Below are 20,768 nucleotides of genomic sequence, written 5' to 3'. Positions count from 1 at the left end.
GTTTGATGCTGCTGCATAGTTTATAACAAGAACGAAAGCATAATTGTAAAATATTGAATTGCAAATATTACTACGAACTAAAATGATCGCTAAAAAATGAATGAACAACAAATTCAACAAAAAATAAACACAGTGATTATTTTGTGTTGAGCTTCAATCAACTTCAAAATTATGAAAATAGAATGTTTGGAACAAAGAGGCTCTAAAAGTTTGGCTGAAATTTTTCTGACCCTAGGGTACATTTATCTCTATTATCACTAAATCAGAAGTGAATTAAATATTCATCTTTAAAATACCTTTCAGAGAACTCTCAGATTAGCTAAATGAAATTTTTTTCTTACTGTAAAATGAGAAAGATCTCTCTAAGTCTTCTTGAAAAAGACTACGAGCCTAGCTGTTTGATAAAGATTTACTGCTTACATCAATTGTTTGATTGCCGAAAAATTTTCTTGTAATTATGCTATAAATGCGGTGTAAACTGCGTATATTGAAAAATAATAGAAGCGTATATTTTCAATATACGCATTTACACTAATTTTTACTCAAAAGGTAATTTTAACAAAACAAATATTGTTAAGCTCACTCACTACAAGAAAAATTTTCTGCACAAATCTCATAAATTCCTTATTTACATACAGCGCAAACTAAGTTGCATGGTTAAATTCCGTTGATTTTTTTTTACTGCTTAAACTTAACACTGCCAAACTTTCACCCTCGAAAATTTTCTATAGTAATGAATTTTTCATACTTCCTGCGGTATTTTTAGTTGCTAACCGTTCTTTCCCTTTTCCAACAATAAAGCTCGAAGTAAATTATAGTGTATGTAGGGTGAAAATTATAACAACAAGCAAGCGCGTGATCACACTTCTATGCATTTTTGACTCAATATAAGAAAAGAGCGATAGACCTTCGTCAGACGACTCAAATGGTAAAGAAACTAAGCATGAAAATATTTTAGACGCTCGTATATGCTCCATACTCCATGTAATGTTTCCATCGAGTCAGAAAATCAGAGCTGTCTTTAGGGTCCCATCCAAATGGTTAAGCCACAAAAAGTGATAGGTACGGGGGATTCTGGAGTGAAGAATAGAGCCTTTTTAGCATGTCTTCAGGGCTATCACCTATAATTGTCAATCGAAGCACTAAAACCGGCACTTCGCAATGACGGACTAAATCATTTAAATGTAAAATATGTCAGGAAATAGGCAAATATTTTCAAGCTGAGAGTATCAAATGTGCGAGAGACAAATGAATAGAAAAGGAGCAAAATTTGGTTGAAACCGCTTGAGCATTAAACTTCATCAGAAACAGGCATGTTAAAGCTCCGCCATTACAATATTTTTTTTTTGTGAACCCACTGAAAACCTCTCGCGAACCCCCAGGGGTTCGCGAACCACCGGTTGGGAAACGCTGCCCTAGATCTCAAAAAAAAAAAAAAAAAAAAATGGAAAAGGAAACAAAATTACTAACGGATAATTTTGTTATCATTACTTGTTACTAATGTTGGGCGAAGTTTGCATCTGATTTCCAGAAACCGATTTCTGAACATTTGGCTTCAAATTTGCATCATTCCCAGTAAGCAAAATATCTTGCCTCAGTATTGCATAAAGGTTGACATGCAAGAAAAATCATCTTGCATTAATACTGCCTCAATGTTGTTATGTTACTCCCTTTATGCTGTCAGCAGGCTGCCACAATATTGACTGACAAGGTGTATGCAGCATAATATCAGGAAAATATCAAGGTAGGCTGCTTTTTTAACATTGCATACGTATTGATATGACAGGATAATATCAAGATGTTGTCATGACAGCATGAAATCAAGGTCTAGGCAAGATGATCTTGCTTTTGTAATCTTGCATACGTATTGATATGACAGGATAATATCAAGATGTTGTCATGACAGCATGAAATCAAGGTCTAGGCAAGATGATCTTGCTTTTGTAATATTGCATACGTATTGGTATGACAGGAAAATATCAGGATACATTGACATGACAGTATGAAATCAGCACGTTTGCAAGGTGTTTTATCCATTTATTTATTTGTATTATTTTCACTTCAAACTCGAGAATTAAATTTCATTCATTAATTATTTCTGTTATTCTTCAAGATAGTTTTCTAGTCTGAGAATATTTTCTTAAAGCTGACATCTGATCGGAAATTCATATAAAGATATTAATAGTACTCGCAATTTAATTTAAAAAAATGAAAGTTTCTTCCTTATTGCGTAATACTTGACTTATTTTTTAAATTCTTGCTTCTAATTGTATTATAAAGACATAAAATGCCTATTTAGAAATAATTGCGGAAGTTTTTATAGCACATTTAAGAGTAAAGGTAGCAAAATAATAAATAAATACAATAAAGTACATTTTCAAATGGATGTCAGCATTGAAAATATCCCATAGACAAAACATATGAATTTATCTCAAAGAATAACATAAATAACCATTGAATAAAATTAATCTTACTTGTGAGATTGAAGTGATAATACGAAATTCTGGACTTCATGTCCTTTGTTATTTTCGGCCATTTCTAACATTGATCGCACATCGTCTGCGATATGACTTGTTTAGTACTATATTAATAAACAAATGCAAATATCAGTTATTCATAAGTTATTCCTAAAACAATACTATTCCACACTAATAACTAAGCAACCAACTTAACGAAGCCTAAAAAATGCAAAGCCACGTGCAACTCCTCTGAACCGACTGAATCAATGTGCCAGCAATGCGAGGGACGCTGGGTAGAAAGAACTGTGCGCATGCTCAAGTATCAACGAAGGTCCACCTGCTCTATTGTGTACTAATTACCTTGACGGCGACAGCATGAAATCAATATCATCTTGACGGCATCAACATGTATGCAATGTTGTTATTTTAAGGTTATATCAATATTGATATTTTAAGATGAATGCAATGTTGCATACGTGTTGTTATAGTAATATTGCTTTTTAATCTTTATGCAAGCTTTATGCAGTATGAAACACGTCAATATTGACGCCGTCAGTATAATATCAAGACCTGTCAAGGTTGATGCAAGAAATTTTGCTAGTAGGGATTGTGGCTAAACGTGGTTTTTGTTTTTTAACCTTGAAAAAAAACAGCGGGATACATGAGTCAGCTTTGCAGGCCGTACGTTGGGCACTTCTGCTCTATACATTGAACGGCGCAACATTTATGAATTGTATGTTGAGTGCTCGTTTATTGTTTTAATTTAAGAATAAGACTAGTAGTGCATAGTTGCTATGAGACCAAATAATATGACAGGAGTAAAATTTTAGTGAGACTAACGTAAACGTTGAATTTTTAAGCTGAGCGTTAATCTAACAAGTGACTGAGTGAGGACGACTCGAAATCTAGTTCTGGGGCACCATATTGCCGAGATTGGGATCTGTCGTCCTATCCCTTTCCTTGCAGAGAAGGGAGCGTTTGGAGTTCTCCAAAGATTACCTCATCTTTTTCTTAATTTTACCAAAAATTGACTAAATTTGAAATTTTAAATTCAATTTTCAAAATTCTCGAACTTCTTTTCCAGCCTGAAACTGATTTTTTAAAACTTCAGTTTATCAGTCAGTGTTAAACTTGCGCAACGTTTTTTAAATTCACTCTCATTCAGTTTCGTGTCTCAAATTAAATGCAATTATTCTGTAAAGGGCCACGACAGAATTCTTCAATCAGACCCCGCATTCGTTAAATCCGGCTATGAATAAACAGTTAATATAAACATTATATAACAGCTAGATGCCAACGAAAACGCAGACCTTTAATGTTTTGCGTGCATTGTTTAAGAGAAACATGTAAAAATTCAACTTCTGTGCACAGTTTCGAAGATGAGGATGATGATATTGAATGATGATGCTTTTTTTTCTCTAGATTTTTACTGACATTACTATCTTATCTTTATATATTTTACATGCTTTTCAAAAATATATTGTATGTCAGTTTTTAAAGTAGGGTCTGGTGGGGTAAAGTGGTCATAAAATCGCAGGTTTTCAACTTAGGTAAATAATAAATACAACAAATTCTTTAAACACTTCAATTTTTTTTGTTGTTATTTTACATTGCATTATTAAAGAACACGGTTCATTGAATTTCAGGAAGAAAAACATTCATTTTAGTAGTTTTATAGCATTTTCTTTTCCTTATGTTTTTATGACCACTTTACCCCATGGGGTGGGGGAAAGTGGTCATAGCATGGGGTAAAGTGGTCATAGTTGAAAACAGATGCAAAACTATTATAAATAACCTTAAAACTTGTATATTTCGGTTCTTTTTATAGCTACAAGTATATTCACGAGTACATGCGTGTATACACGAATATATTCGTGTCGTGTTATACACGAGTAAACACGTTCCTATATGAGCAGATACATGTATACATCAGATATATACATGCACGTGCCTACTCAAGTGTATACGTGTATATACGAGTATATAAGCATATATACGAGTACATAAGCATGTATACGTGATAACCTACAGGAGTGCATACGTGTCTACATGAGTACATACGTGTCACGTGTATACACGTGTCATGTGTATACGAGTATATACGCGTATAAACGAACATCATATGCGCGTATGCACTTGTATCTCGAGAAAATACGTGCATACTTGAGTATTTATGTGTACAGTAGACCTATATACGCATATATAAGTGTACATACATACATATACGGGTATACACGAGCTAATTCATGGATACATCCAGTGCATCTTTGGGTATGTATCAACTCACGTATATATATATGGAAGCACGAGTATATATGCATGTATAGGAGTAAACACAATCATATACCTGTATAGATGTATATACGTACGTTTACGTGTATACACCAGTACATGTATGTATACACGAGAATATACGCTTATATACATGTCGGCCTACAGAGTGAATTTAAGCTCTTGGGCAAAAATCAAAGGGTTGTGAGAGGGAAGGACAAGAAGCTAAGAATCATAAGGAAGTTATAATCACCGACGCGCTACATGCACAAAAAGCCAGAAACTGATGGATGCAAAGCAGGGCACAAATTTGTTGCACAAAGATGCTTTTACCAACTATTTTAGTTTTTAAGAAATATTTAGAGCAGTTGTTAAAAGTTACGGCCTGTAGTAGCATCGCAACAAAGGCGCAGCGGCTTATGAAAGTTCTTCAAAAGTTTCGTTATTGCAACAGAGAGTGCTTAATGATTGCGACGCACATGTATTACAGCTGCAGGCCGCAAATTTCATCAATCGCTTTAAAACTTTCTTGAGACCTAAAATGCTGTGTAAAATTGTCTTTGTGTAATAAATTTGACTTTTTTTGCATCCATCAGTTTCTGGCTTTGCGTGCATGTAGCGCGTCAGCATTGTATTTGTGACCATATGTTCCTTATGATTCTTGCTTCTTATCCTCCCTTCTAACACATTTTAATAATTTGCTCAAGAGTTTAAACTCAAACTGTATACTTGTATTTCTTATGCTTGTATGTAAGTGTCTACTCGAGTACGACTGCGTATATTACGTGTCTACCTGAGTGTATAAGTTTTCATGTATATACGAGTATAAGTGCGAGCATATACGTGTTTAGTAGAATGTATAGCGGTATGGATAAAAAATACTTGGACATACCTATATACATATTTATTGGCGCATTTATGTGAATACGCCTATGTACGTGCCTACACGAGTATTTATGCGTATATATACGCATATACTCGTATATTTAACCCCATTTACTGTAAAAACAATACATATTAAGTAAAACTAATATTTAATCTGTATCTGCCTTATACACTGAAAGATTAAGTACATTACAAGAACAATATTCGTTAAGCCTAATATTATGACCACTTTACCCCATCTTACTTAAATTGTTCTAAAAAATTACCTAAAAAAGATTCAGCTAACTACTAATGAGTAAGAGCTCTTGAGACATGTAGGAAGCTTCCTGTGCAGTCAATCTGTTCCTAATTCTAACAAACAAAATTTCCCAAGGAAGTTAAAATAGGTGTTTAGATTTTTAAATTTTTCATATTGACGCAAAATATTTTTTTTTACTGAATAAAATTTTGCCAGTTGTAAAATTTTGTATTCAAAATGTAGTTTCTGACTGTCCTACTCTAAACTAAAATTTTCACATTCATTCGAACATTTATTTCCAAGCTATAGCGATTTATTTGACGTATGACCACTTTACCCCATTGACTACTTTCCCCCACCAGACCCTACTAAATAAATGATATTCTGCTTTTTTTTTTTTTTTCGAAAATTCATTATAAGGTCACTTTTTTCTCTTATCATATTCTCATTCCAAAGCTAGAAATAGCAAGATTTCTTTCACAAATGGAATAAAAGCTAGTTGATTATTCAATAAATGGAATATATCAATCATTTTGCAGCTCATATTTTAAAAAAGAATACCATAAAAAAAAAAACCCTTTATTTTAGTAGCTTTTCCGTTCTGCTGCATATTACGTAGAAAATAGAAATTTTAGCTTTTGATGTCAAAACAATTGTTTGAAATTTTTTATTGGTTATTTTAGAGCATATATCGAAACGGTATTTCTTTTAGAGCATACAGGTTTTTTAAGAACTGAAAAATCTTTATTTTTAACTGAGTTATAAGGAAAACAAAAAGCACTAGGCGGCCATCTTTGATCCGCCATTTTGGATGGAAGATCACATGGGATCTTAGGGGACTTTTTAGGATTTACTCTACATGATATGAGGAACTAATTCTGAAAATATTTCTTAATTATAAATTTGTGGTGCAAAAAATCCTAAATTTACTGGGTTATCATGCTTTACAACAGAGAAAGGGTCTCAGTGGTTAAGCTGCGAAAATGCTCTGTAAATTATATCACAACATAAATCAATCTTTTCCATGTGAATAGTGTTGTGTCATCACACCAGTAAGAAAAGAGCTCAGATAAGGAGGAAATAATATTCTGATTTTCAATACGGAATATGATTCGTCGTTGCTGATGTTTAGTACCCCAATAAATGTATTTCCGCCTTTTTTAAAAGACGGAACAAAATGCAAATAGTATATTTGCTTTAAAGTTCTTAAAACCATCATGTTGATCTTCATCTATCATTATGCAGCACAAGATCGTCAAACAATGCTTACTGTATCAAAATTTTATAGTGTAACGAATAAATCTGAAATATTCTTTCCAATAAATTCAAAATGTTTATCTAACGTTTCCAAGTTTTTCCACCTCAATAACTTTAGAAAAGAAAACATAATTTTATCTTTAGCCAAAGTATAAAAATACATTTATCCAAGCTGCAGTAGTTTTCTACCGTTATGTCTTTCAAAATAGAACCAAACTTGGGAAGTACGATTGGAATGTTTATTTTTCATAGGCTAAAACTCTCTTTATAAAATCTCGAGAGCTTAAATTTTGAGAATAAATCTTTCCGAAATGGTTTTTGACTTAAATAACCTGTTTTTGTCACAAATCACACTGAAAAATTGCAGGCAAGTGTTGCAAAATCTGTGAGCGATCCCTTACGATTTGTCGGCTATCCAAAAATAATTGAAATGCGACTCATTAGGTCGCTGATATCTCTTCAAATTTTTAAGATATTCAACTGGAATTTATTTATAAAATGCCCGATGGTATTTCCCAAGAAATTTTGAAAGTTATAAATTTTGCTATCCTTTGCGCTAGCACAGCGAGAAATTAACTTCTTTGAATGTTCATATTTCTTCAAATTTTTTATTTAAAATTTTGTATAATGATCCTCTTGTATGCTGTCAGGTTTTCTTAAAGTTTGGTAAGAAAGAATGGAAAACTCTGCGCGCTATTAGTCAAAAACATGAACGAATTTTAAAATTTTAGAATAGACAAAAACTTTTTTCTATATCCAAAATGATCAACGCATTGAAAAATCGCAATTGCCATTTTAACGTTTGGCATGAAACGAAAGTTGCTCGTAGGTATATTCGAACACCTGACAGAAAAAACTATTCCCAAACTGCTTGTTGAAATTGTTTCCTCAAGCAATGCTGTTACACGTGCAGGGCCGACAAGAAGCCATACGCCTAGTCAGAAACTAAGGACTGGCCCTTTGGGAGAGGAGAGGGGGCTCAGAATCGATTATATGAATCTTGCAAGTTGCATAGGAGGGGGCGGGTGGTAACCAAACGGACAGGGGCCCATCTTGGCTCTCTGCGGCCCTGTACACGTGTTCTGTAACTGCTTCTACTATTCGAGGCCCTTCGTGTGTGTGTGTGAGTCTCGCAAATTCTCTCTCTAAACCTGTGAAAAAAGTGTCAAAGTGCTTCAAAGCCTCTCTTGTGTTGTCATTAGGCCTTGTGTTGTCAATGGGTTGTTGTCTCTATTGCTGTGCTCCTCTCTTGTGTTGTCATTAGTCTTTCATAATGCTCTTCTTTGTAAATGCTTTACGCGGTCAATTTGGCAACATGCCAATTGCTTCAACACCATTTGTGATTTTCGCAAAAAATACTGCCTTACATTTGACCTTATAGTAAAACAATTCATAATATTAATTCTAATAAAATTGAAAATCTCACAGAATATAATTCAATATCCTTTTGAACAGGTATGAAAATTAAGTGATTTATGCATGACATTTCTATAAATTAATTCAAATGAATTAACTGTTTCTTAAATAACTACAAATTACGCGATGCGTCTATATTTCTCAATTCAATTATTGACATTTACAGCAATCACATATCTAAAGCTACAATTCAGAATGTCTAGTCACTTTTACTTGTTAATTATTCATATTCATAAGAAAGTAACAAAACGTAAATTTAAACCCTCTTTGCACGCAGCAAAACCTTGGCTAGCGTTGCTTTCGACAAATACATTTCAAAGCTTGCCAAGCTAAGCGCGCACAAAAACGAGTGTAAAAGCGAAATTTAAAACAGCAGACTGCGTTTACAGTGGTATTATAATTAAGTAATAATGACAAATTGAATGCATAGATATCGTATAGCACCTAAATAAGCAGGTTATATAAGGATATTGAGCAAAAAATAATTATAATCAGTATGGATACCTCACTAATCGAACACAAAAAATAAGATTTAAAAATAAATAAAGGGATTTTTTCAGAAAAAATTGCACATACATATAGATTAAACATCCATATATTGATAACTAACAGCGAAAGAGTCGTTCAGTCCTGTATTTCATCGGATTCTGCGTATTTTTGATAACTTCTCGGACGCTCCATGTTAAGTCTACAGGTGGAAAATCTTGATCGCCTGCGGGGGTAAACTGGAGGCTTCGACCAATGAGCGAAGGGTCGCGTATTGACGCTTCTGTATAAAGACTCTAGTTTATAGGTTGCCCCGACTTCAAAAGGTTATTAAAAATTAAGTGATAGCATATAATTAGTTATGTATTTAAAATAATTCATCGTATGGTAATTAAAATCAGTGTTTATTTTATAATTGGGTTTTTAGTTTAGCCAATTTTTGTACTGGAATTTTAAAATAAATTTCATTTCTAGGTTTAGGTAGGAAATAGTATGTAAGTTATTTTTTGCTTTATAATTCATGGGTGTTTTGTGAAGGTTTTTTTTTTTTAATTTAAAAGTAATTTATTTCAACTTTTAGACATTGTCTGTTATGGCACTCACTTTTTGCCGGAATGTCTGAAAGCAGCGCTCGCGACAAAAATTTTCGAACTCCTGAATTAACTCTAATTTTCTACTTCTGTTACTTTGTATTGCAACTGATTTGTGTTTATTAATGTGTAATTATATGCTATAAATTAGAACGATTACATCCAAAATGCAGGTTTGGTTTAGTCATTTTTATTTTTATTTATTTATTAATTTTTTGTTATTATTATTATTATTATTATTAAACCTCAGCGGTAAATTAATATACATGGGTGAAATTTTGAGGTTTCTCTGTTATGTTTAATGTTGATGCAAAGAACGAGATGATTGAAAAGGATTTGTCCTCATATGGCCTAACACTAGCTATGCCCCTCCCTCCTGCCTCGCAACAACCTATTATTTAAATTATCCAACCGAATCTCTGAATAAAATCTATATTGAATTCTTCTCACAATCAAATATCGTTGCTGGAATAAGCAATAGAATTGAAATTCACATTATTTTTTTTATTTAAGAATTAATGCATCATCACCTTCGCTCATCATTCTAATGGGTTTTGAATTCATCACTGTCAAAAATCGAGCAGGTTCCTGCGGATCATTCTTCTGGAATGTTTATTTTTAGGATTTGATCGATTGCAGTACCTAGACATCATCTACTTTTTCCAAAACAACGAAAAAATTTAATCACTTTTTTTCCCCCTACATCCAAATTTTTCCGACATTGTGAAACAGGAAATCATTCCAAGTATCTTTAACGAATGAATAAATAAATAAATGCCAGCAGATTCACGCTTGAGAGATATCATACAAATAGTAAGACGGAAGACAGAGTGAAAACTGTTGCGTTAACAGCTTCTCGAATTTTGAAGAATTTAAAACAATTATTTGAGTCACGCCTGTGACTTAAAATCATTCAATACACATGACAAGTTTTAAAATTGATAGTTGTTCTTTTCGGCCATGAGTTAATGACACTTGGATCAATCACCTATAGTTTTGTTACAATTTCTTAGAATTATGCTGTTTGATCATCGTTTTTCTTTTGGTTCACGACTTATAATACATATAAAAGATATTTAAAAGAATTTTTAGTTGTCTTCTACCACGGTCCGCTGATTTAATAGAGGTCATCAAAAGTCGTTTACGATGGCAAAAATTTGATTGTAAAAGTTTTGGTCCAAATCATTTGAACTAAATTTATAACTGCTAATTTTACACATTGGTTTTAAATTGTACAAAGCAGTAATGTCACTTGCTACGTTATACGTGGACCGGGCAAATAACCAGCGGGCAGAACATTTATAAATGGGCATTTCCCCACAGCACTTTTAATCGCCTCAAATCTGGGCCTTTGAGGAAAACATGGTCTTTTTAAACAGTTTGGCAAGCAAGTTTGCACAAATTGCTAAATACGAATGTATTTTTAAACTAATTTTATTAGTTCAAAAACAAAAGTTTTTCTGTTTTTAAACTGGCACGGTGTGCAGCGTTCAACATGAAATTCAGATGTTGTTTCCTGTTTAAGTCTCAGCTGTTTCCCCCTCAAAAGGATTCAAAAAGCACTCCACCCAGTGATATAGTCATAAAAGTAGCAGAAAGTATACTGTACACAGAAAAGAGGGGGGGCTGGAGGTCGACCCCCCTCAGAAGCCTTGGTCTTAACATTATTGCCAATATTTATACTGTTGTTTATACTCATGCGAGGAATCCCCCTCCCCCTCCACACACTTACACAGGAATTAAATTCTGGCTGCACCACTAGTGCGCATGGTAGTCCATGCGAAATAAGCAAATCAGCTGTGGCTGACATGCCACAGATTTCAATGAAAATTTTTATTTAGGTAAATCATGCATATACATGAGGAAATGCAAAGTATGGAAGTTTAAAAAGTGTTTGTTGCTTTGTTATTAAAATTAGAAGTTGATGCTTACGCTAAGCCTAAATTTTCAGAGTTCATGGCAGCCAGTTTGTGACTCAATAACTCCGTAAGTTACAAACGTACACTTAAAAAATAAATATTTCCACATTCTATGAACAAATCTCTATTAGGAAAGAGAAAAGTAACATTTATTCGGAGCTTTTTTTGAATCTGAGGTATTAACAAAGATTGAAAACTTGCCAATTTACTTCAGATTTCAAATTACTCTTCTAGCTCTTTTAGTAATAAAAAAAAATAACAGCAAAAAGGATTCCGATTGAAAAACTATCTAAAACTAACTGGCTGCTCCAATTTAGTAATTGTTTTTGAATTCCTTGATGAAGAAATCGTACTTTAAAAAATCAAAAATTTCCAAAACTTTCATTTTTTCTTCTATTTCAGATGCTTGGTTGCACATGATGGAATGCCCTTAATTTACTCATTTTTTTACGTAACATATTGAAGTGTCTTTTAGATAATACTAAATTTTAATCATTGGAATCAGCGTATTTTTGTTACTAGAGTAACTTGAATTAAGGTAAAATTCCATTAGTTACGGATATTTATTGTAAGTTTAGCAAGACTTAACCATTTCTTTCATGTTTCATTTTCTCAAAAGTATGTTTATGAAGTATTTGATGAAATGTTTCCCTAATTATTGTCCAATATGCATAATTAAATATAATTGTGCCACTGAAAGTTGAATTTTCCTCTCCACCCATGGTATAAGAAAAATTACTCTGAAGTTTATAGAAAACCTATCATGTCAGCATGACTAAAAGAACATACTGAGTTCAAAGATTAAGAAAGATGACCATCTCGTCGAATTCTCAATAGCATTTGAGATTGGGCTATGAGATTGAGGAAATTTGTTTTATCCATGAATAAGTATATTTGACGAAATACACCCATTTATTTCAACCGTCTTGCATCGACGTTCTTTGAAACAAAAGGATTGGCGATTCCAGCGGTCCAAGACGCCCTCTTCTGGCGTCAATAGCCCTTTAACCGCTGTTCCTCTGAATAGCAATCGCATGTTAATCGAAGTCATTTATTTTCGTATTTCTTAATCTCAAAAAAATATTTTGGCGAAATTAACGAATTGTTTGTGTCTTAGATGGAATAAAGTTTCAATTAAAATAGCTCGGTTGTAGATTTTACGCTTGGTGATTTGTCTAGAGCCGTCTGTATAATGTGCTTGTTTACACAGTTTTTGCTTGTTACACAGTTTTTGCACAGTGTTAAGTGATGGACATTTACTTCGCTAGTTATGCCTCATTTATGTGAAATGTCATCTTTGTTTCGGTCGCTATTATTGTGAAACATATTCCTGAACATAATGTTTAGTTTTGCTAATCGATATGTTGTGAAATAGCTTTTGTTACCTTTTTGTGATGTTGTTACTGAATCGTGCGTATCTTGAGTTTAATATGTTTTGGAGTGAAGAGGATGCATTTTGAGCTTGAGAATTTTATTCAAGTGATTTGTTCCTGTCAACTCTATATGAATGATATGGATTTATACTTCGTTTTAACTAGTTGGATCGTTGCACAGTCAGAAGTGTTTTATAAATTAGTTCTGCCTTGCAAACGATCTTACTGGCATGTTGACATTTTAAATGCTGAATTTCCATGAGAGCATGAAGCTACAAGTACTGAAAATTCATATACATAACTTCAAAACAGTTTCAGAAGAAAAATATTTCAATGAATGTTTCAGCAGAAAAGTATTACCTTTCGAAAGGTAAACACATCTGATAAAGGCTTGTGTTGTAAATTAAATCTGATTCAAGTCATCTATTCAAGAATAAAGCTCCTTAAGAATTTGCTACAGGAAAATTTTAATTAGTGTGTGACATAAACCCAAAATTACCTTGTTCTGAAATCTGTAAATAATGAGTAAAATATTAAAAATTCTGAAGTTATAAATAGACTCCTCAGCCCCATCTTTTGATGAATATCCATCTTTTTTTGTTGTTTTCCTCTACCTTGATCTTTTAATTTTAATACTCTAAACTTGACGAATTTTGTTTGGAATTAAGGTGTTTGGCCCTGTTTTTCGACAACCTCTCTATACTGAAATTTAAATTTTCTTGGCATTTACAGCATTAATTTAGTGTTGTCCATTTTACAAAAACCTCTATCTCAAATTTAGTTTGCTGTTTTTTTAATTCAATCCCCAGCGATCTTTATCAACGGTAAAACTTAGTGACAGAAAGCATTTCCACCTGGTATTAGCAGTCATATAATTCTCCAAGTTTTGTGAAACATGTAGCTCAAGGAAAACTATATGTACAAAGATCGTGTTTTCCATCAATTTCATCCACTCGGAGACTGGGGGGGAAGAGGGCATTTTTGAGGAGTGAAAATGAATCTAGAGTCTTACTTTCGAGTCCACCGGTAACAGTTTTTTTTTTTTTTGTTCTATTCCTTCAAATGTTTAAATTGCTTTGATTATTGAAAAAGCAAAAAATGTCGACATTTTTGAATGAAAATCATTGAAAGATAATTTTTATCCTTGAATGATGCATGAACTTGCTGTCGATACTACTCTTAAATTTAAAACGTGTAACAAAGCAAAACGTGTAACTATAGAATGTTGAACGATATCAATAAAAAAGAATGTCAACCCTTCGACTTGCTTATTTTTATAACTTTTATCAAAACTCTCAAACTTTCTTCTGTCTCGTGGAATCTCAATGTGTAATGGTTGTTAATTATAATAAATTTAGCATTTTTTGTTGAAAATGCTAAATGTTGTAAATGTTTAAGAGTTTTTTTTAAAATGTTCAACTCGATCTCCCTACCTTAATTATTAAATGCTGTTAAAAGTAATGTTTTTAGATGCAGCACAAATTCATTAGGTTTTTATTTATTGCTTGTAAAAATCTATCATTTTTTCATTCGGACACTTTATTGCCAGGCACAATATGCTCTCCAGCAACAGTACCAGGCTTTAAGAAACACTCATTCGGTGACAGTAAAAAGCATACCATTACACGATTAATGATTTACTTTAAAGTGCACATGTCGGAAATGCATAGCATTAGTCGGTTATTAAATTTACATTGATTCTATAACTCGTCATACATTATATCCTTTAAAATTATGATAGTTGTTGCAAATACTAAGGCATTTTCCTTATCTTGGCTCTCAACATAAACGCTGGATTGGATTCATGGCGATAGCGATTGAAGAAAAATAGTCAAAACTTCATTCTTATATTAAATAGAAAAAATTTTGTTCCATGAAGTATCTAATCAATTACTCGACAAAATGATTCAGTTAAAAGCAGCTGTTAATATCTAGTAATCATATTGCTGTTGGAAGAGATGAATTGAATACCGAATATTCGATTAAAATTTGAACAGAATATCTAATGTCGAGTTATTTTTTAAAAATCTGTATGTTATTTTTATTTAATACCAATTTAAAATAGTTTATCTATTTTGTGTCTAATGTGAAATTTCAATCTAGTTCCATTTAAAATCCTAATAGCATAATCATTAATAAAAAATAAATAAAGAAAATCATTCCAAAAGCAAATTAATGTAACTCCTGATTAAGGAACTAAGTTAGGTTCATTAAAATTCTGCTAAGAAAGTATTTTCTTTCCAGTACATGGATTCATCTGATAATCATGATCTAACTAGGTCAGTGGTCGGAAGTAGCGGCGCTACTCTGTCATAGCTACAGTCGGACACCGATTTAACGAAATCATCGGGACTGAAACTTTTATACGTTAAATTGGGGTTATTCGTAATATCTGGGTGATAAAAAAATTTTAAAAATAATACACTCAATCTGTCACAAAGTTACTAGAGCCAAACTCAATTTTCTTCTGAAATTGAAAAAAAAAAAAAAAATCAATTCATCAAAATTTAAATTTTAAAATCTATTTTGATTCAAATACTTTTATTTTATAACTAGTGGTACCGCAGGCTTTGCCCGTAATAGAAAAATTAAAAGGTCTTTTGGTTCGCCAGTGTATTTACAATGTTATCAATGTGTGGTGAATTTTCTCGCCAGTTGGCTTTAGCCCCTGTTACGGTTCCACGTTATGATAATTTCGTATGTCGCCAGTTGGCTTGTGCCCATGTTACGGTTCCACGTTATGATAATTTCGTAATTTACTCATCCATCTTATGATAGTTATGTTCATAAAATTGGAATAGAAAAAGAACCACATCGAATTTACGAAAAATCGCTTCGAGGTGCACAAACCAATACTACAACCTAACTTTATGCCGAATGTCATGAAAATCGGCCGAACGGTCTAGGCCCTATGCGCGTTACAGAGATTTTCAGATTTATTATTAGTAAAGAAGACAGGCAGCGGCTCTTCCTACCCGCCTACTTCCTCTAGATATGTCTGTGGGCATTAACTGAAACATAAAACGAGAAATATGAATACAGTCAACTCTAGACAACTTGAAGTTCTAGCAACCAGCTAAAACCTTTGAGTTATGGGAAGTTCCCATAGCCTTGTCAAGGGTTTGAGGCCTATTGTAAACTTCAAGATGAAGGAATATTGGACTTATGAGGTTTCAAGTTATCTCAAGTTAACTATAAAATCTTCTTTTCCCGAAAAATAAAATTATATTGACATTTACACTTTACAAACCTGACTCCTCCCCCCCCCCCCCCAGTTTCAGTTTCGATATTTTAATATTTCTTCTTGGAAAAAATAAAACTGGTTTTTGCCAACCGTAGTTGAAACTGAAATAAAAGTTAGTGAATGTATGAGAAATACTTTATTTGAGTTACATTTTATGTACACTTAAAAAGTGACAGCACAACATTCAAACATAATAAAATTGTAGCAGATATAGGATATAGATCAACTCACTATCAGTGCCACTCGGTAAACTACAAAAATAGATTACCTCTATTAAGAACGAGGCTTGCAAACTTGTTAAACGGTGATTATTCTAGAAGAAAGCTTGTTTTGACAATGATTGATTTGATTAGCCAGGATTAATTTCATTTTTAATCACTTTTTAAATAGATTTGCCCACAGAAAAATTCCAACTATTGTGACATGGATTGTACTAAGAAATATATTTTCACAAGTTTCAAAAAATGGGATGTTTTGTTTCCAGTTTTCAGGTTCTTCCAGCCAATCAATCCTAAATCAAATTCTCTCTGAAGCAATAGCAAAGAACATTTTCTAATTTCTACTCCAATTTTATCCATAGCACTGTGATGCCGAAATAATTGATTAGCAAGCTACCAATATGACAGATAATTTTTTTTATTAAATCTGCCAATATTGATAAACCAGCTAGTTTTGAAAGGAACAAGTGTGATACTTGAATTAAATCTTCTGAAAAAATGATAAGAACAGGGTCAACGAAATGCTTTTTGTCCACATAGTTCTGCATTTGCTTGCCAATGCACCAGGGTCCTTTAACTTGAATACAATAACTATAAACTTTCTTGTTGTTACATCACTCTCCGAGGGTCCCCTCTTTCTATCACTGAAGTGATTTCCCGATGTATGGGGCCCACGGATCTTGTTGTTACAGTGGCCGCAGCTTATATGAATCAACTTTCTTCTAAACAGCTTCAATAAAGCTGAATTTTGTTATTTTTGACGATTTGATATTATCAATGCAGTTCATTCAATTAACCGGTATACACTGTATTAGCCTTACTTTAGTCATCTTTTGAATCACAGAAAAAAACCACAACATTAAAATTTTACTATGCATAAAATATAAAGCATGTAATAATAAATATACTCTTTTGAGCTCATTTGCAACTTATAGATATCAAAAGTCTCCAACTAAGAGTACTTTTAAACCCTACAAATCTATGTACACTGAAATCTCCCTACCACAAACTTCAAGGAGCCTCACATTTTGTACATTGCACCGGGAATTTTGTTGCAATGGAATTTAAGCAATGTATTGAATCAACTCAGGCCAGGAATCAATTTTTTTTTTACGTTGAAACGAATATTTCATTGAAAGTTCGTCACAACGGGATTTCATTCACTGTATTCTTTTCAATCAAACCACTTGAGACTTTTGTAAAAAGTTTTCAATACATCACAAACTGAATACAAGGATGTAGCAAAGGAGTCGAGGACATACCCCTCCTCAAAACTCAGAAATTCCCCCTTTTTTTGACTAAAAACAAACCATCTATCTTTCCGTGTTTGTTTATCCAACTAAACATGCATATATGTACGGAAGTTTTTTAGAATTCAATTTTTATATCTCAAGACCATTTTTAAAACATTAATATTTCTCATAAGATATTTGTACATTGGATAATTTTTAACGTTCGATATATAAGGGGAGACAAAATTTATCTATCATGTGTAGTATTTTCAAAGTTTTTGTTTTTACCTATGCATTATCAAATGCTAAAATTAGTCTGAGACTGTTAGATGTTTGCACTTTAGTTTTACATTACAAATACCACTCATTGAGTATAAACAAAGCCACTATCGCAATATGTACTTCTGATAAAATTTTTAAAGAAAGTGCATGGAAATGAAGAGAAATTAACTTGAAATAAGTAAAAATGAGCAGTGAACAAAAGCGTATTGCAGTATCATTTGATTTTCAAAACATTCCGCTGTAACGAATCTCTTCTGCCAGAAAATGTTTAAAATAATAAAAGCACAGGGTGTACAATTATCTTTTTGCAATTAAGAGATAAAAAACACTCGAAACATGCAATGCGGAGTCAAACGCTGTATCAGTAACATTATACATTCACACCGATAACGTAAACATAACAAGGAAGCTATGTTAGTACTACTTGACATTAATGACAGTTGTACAGTTATTATAGTACAACATTCGACGAAACTAAACATAATACCCCCCTAACACTGAAATATATAAAAATACTGCACAAATAAGAGATTATTATGTAAAAAGAAATGCGAAATAGGCTAGAGCTCGCAACAAATGGGAAAATCAACAAAGCTTGCTATGTAAAATGCGAATACGGCCACGGTTAGTTACAGGTTTCGGTCCGACATTGATCATCCGGGCAACGCCCACTTTTTCTCATTGGAATCGCCAATTCCTTTGGTAACAAAATTCGTCTATTTTAGTTTTAGTTTTTTTTTTTTTTACAGAATAAAAATTGCCAGTTAAACAACATTTTCCACACAATGAATCTACTTTTCAATGGAATGCAGATCACTTTTCTTTCTACTATCAATGGCAAAACTCATATTAAGGCAGATTGATAGTAGTTTAAAAAGAAGAGTTCACCGATAGCAAGCGGTGTTGCGCTGTTAACACCGCCACCCGTTAACCGCCTCCCAATTGCGTGCCCGTGAAAGGTTATGAGAGTGTTTCACACGTTTTTGATTATTTTGGCGCGTTTTGTTGTTTTTTCCCGCGTTTTTTTGGACTTTGTCGTTTTTATCGTGAAAGGTTACGGGAGGTTTAGTTTCGGTTTCAAATCATTTTGGCGTGTTTTTTCCCGCGTTTTTGGACTTTGCCGTTTTACCTTGAAAGGTTACGAAGGTTTTTAGGGAATGGCAACATGTTGTCATAGCAACCATAGTTTTACTTTTAGGATGGCAACGCATCATAGCAACCAAAGTTTTCACTTTAGGATGGCAACCTGTTTTGATATTCTCATAACAGCTAAAGGAGCTAAAGTTACTTTAAGGATGCTCGTGGCGCCATCTATTGAGACGTTGATTTTTTTCGGACTATGAATATTTCTGCAAATTTAATTATTTTTCTTTTCGGAGAGTCGGGGACGAGACTCGAACCCGCGACCTTCAAAAGGTCTTCGTAACTGTCAGTTTTACAAGCGCGCGAACTGATCAAGCTACGAAGACCTGAGTGTCAGTACCTTAATTATTATCTCAATATAATTTGCAGATAAGGTAAATGCTCGTGGCACCATCTGTTGGAACTTTTATGCACTTTGAAGATTTTTTTTTTTTTTTAGACTTTGTCGATCGGGTGAATATAAAAAGACCATTGATTTTACATAGTATGTTATTTTTAGATATATCATCTAGAGAGGAGATTGTATGGATTGCAGTCCTTTATCTGAGTTTATGCTGCCTCATGGGTATCATATATATTCTGACAGGGAAATCAGATTTTGCCGTCGATTTTCCACTTAAACCGAATGATACCTCTGATACTCCCATTACATTCCGAGGATGATTCATTTCAACATGTAGAATAACCATTTTTCCTGTTGCAATGAAGAAGGCTTACCAGGAACCGGCTCAAAAAACAAGTTTTGGGGATGTCAATGCATTATTTCGTGCTTTGGGAGGAGAAGAAAGCAACAAAGACATTCAGAATTATCTAGCGGGAGTAGATGCGTACACTCTTCATAAACCTGTGAGAAAGAAATTCCCGACGAATCGCGTTTTCGTATACCATAAAGATTTTCAATGCCAAGCGTACCTCGCCGATTTAGGAAATTTGCAAAAACATAATCGTGGTTAGCGGTATATATTAACATGCATACATATTTTTTCCCATCCCCATCTTTTGAAATTCCCCTCCCTGTCTACAACAACAACGCCAATATTAAAGCTACTACTGTTGAAATCCACCAAAAAAGGGGCCCAATCCAAATTATCAACTGTTACCGTCCCCCAGGTCATATAAACAATGATACCATCAATTTTCTGAATTCAACACTTAATAAAAATCAAACTTTTATCAGGAACTTTAATGCTCGCCACACAATGACCAGGGACTCACAAAGCCATTCAAACACCGATAAGCTTTACAATTGAATGAATGATAACAGTTTAGTTTTATTAAATAACACCACAAGCACTCGGCTCAACAGAAATAAAGACAACGCAATTTTAGACCTGATTTTTACTTCTACAAACCCAGCACTAGAGTATGACTTTTACATAAGTAAAGAAAACGGAAACGGCGACCACTTCCCTGTCTTGTTAAAGCATTGCAAGAATACGACTGCAGTAAAAGAAAAAAATACACCAACTGGGACAGAGCTAGACTCAACATCAAAAAAAGCATTGTCAATTTCGACCAAAACAATATCGAAAACTAAATAGCATACAGGATTTCAATAAAATTATAAATAAAAGCATAAAAGACTCCTCTCAAACAATTTATTATAAAGACATAGAAACAATATAAAATGGTGGGACATTGATTGCGCAAAAAAGAAATCGGATAAAAACAAAGCCCGTAATAAAGCTATACATACACAAAACAAAATATCCAAGACTGGGATTATCTTCAAAAGAAAACTGGCAATTCTGAGAA

The sequence above is a fragment of the Uloborus diversus genome, chromosome 3, assembly GCF_026930045.1.
Source record: "Uloborus diversus isolate 005 chromosome 3, Udiv.v.3.1, whole genome shotgun sequence".
NCBI lineage: Eukaryota > Metazoa > Arthropoda > Arachnida > Araneae > Uloboridae > Uloborus > Uloborus diversus.
This window is presented reverse-complemented; position numbering follows the sequence as displayed.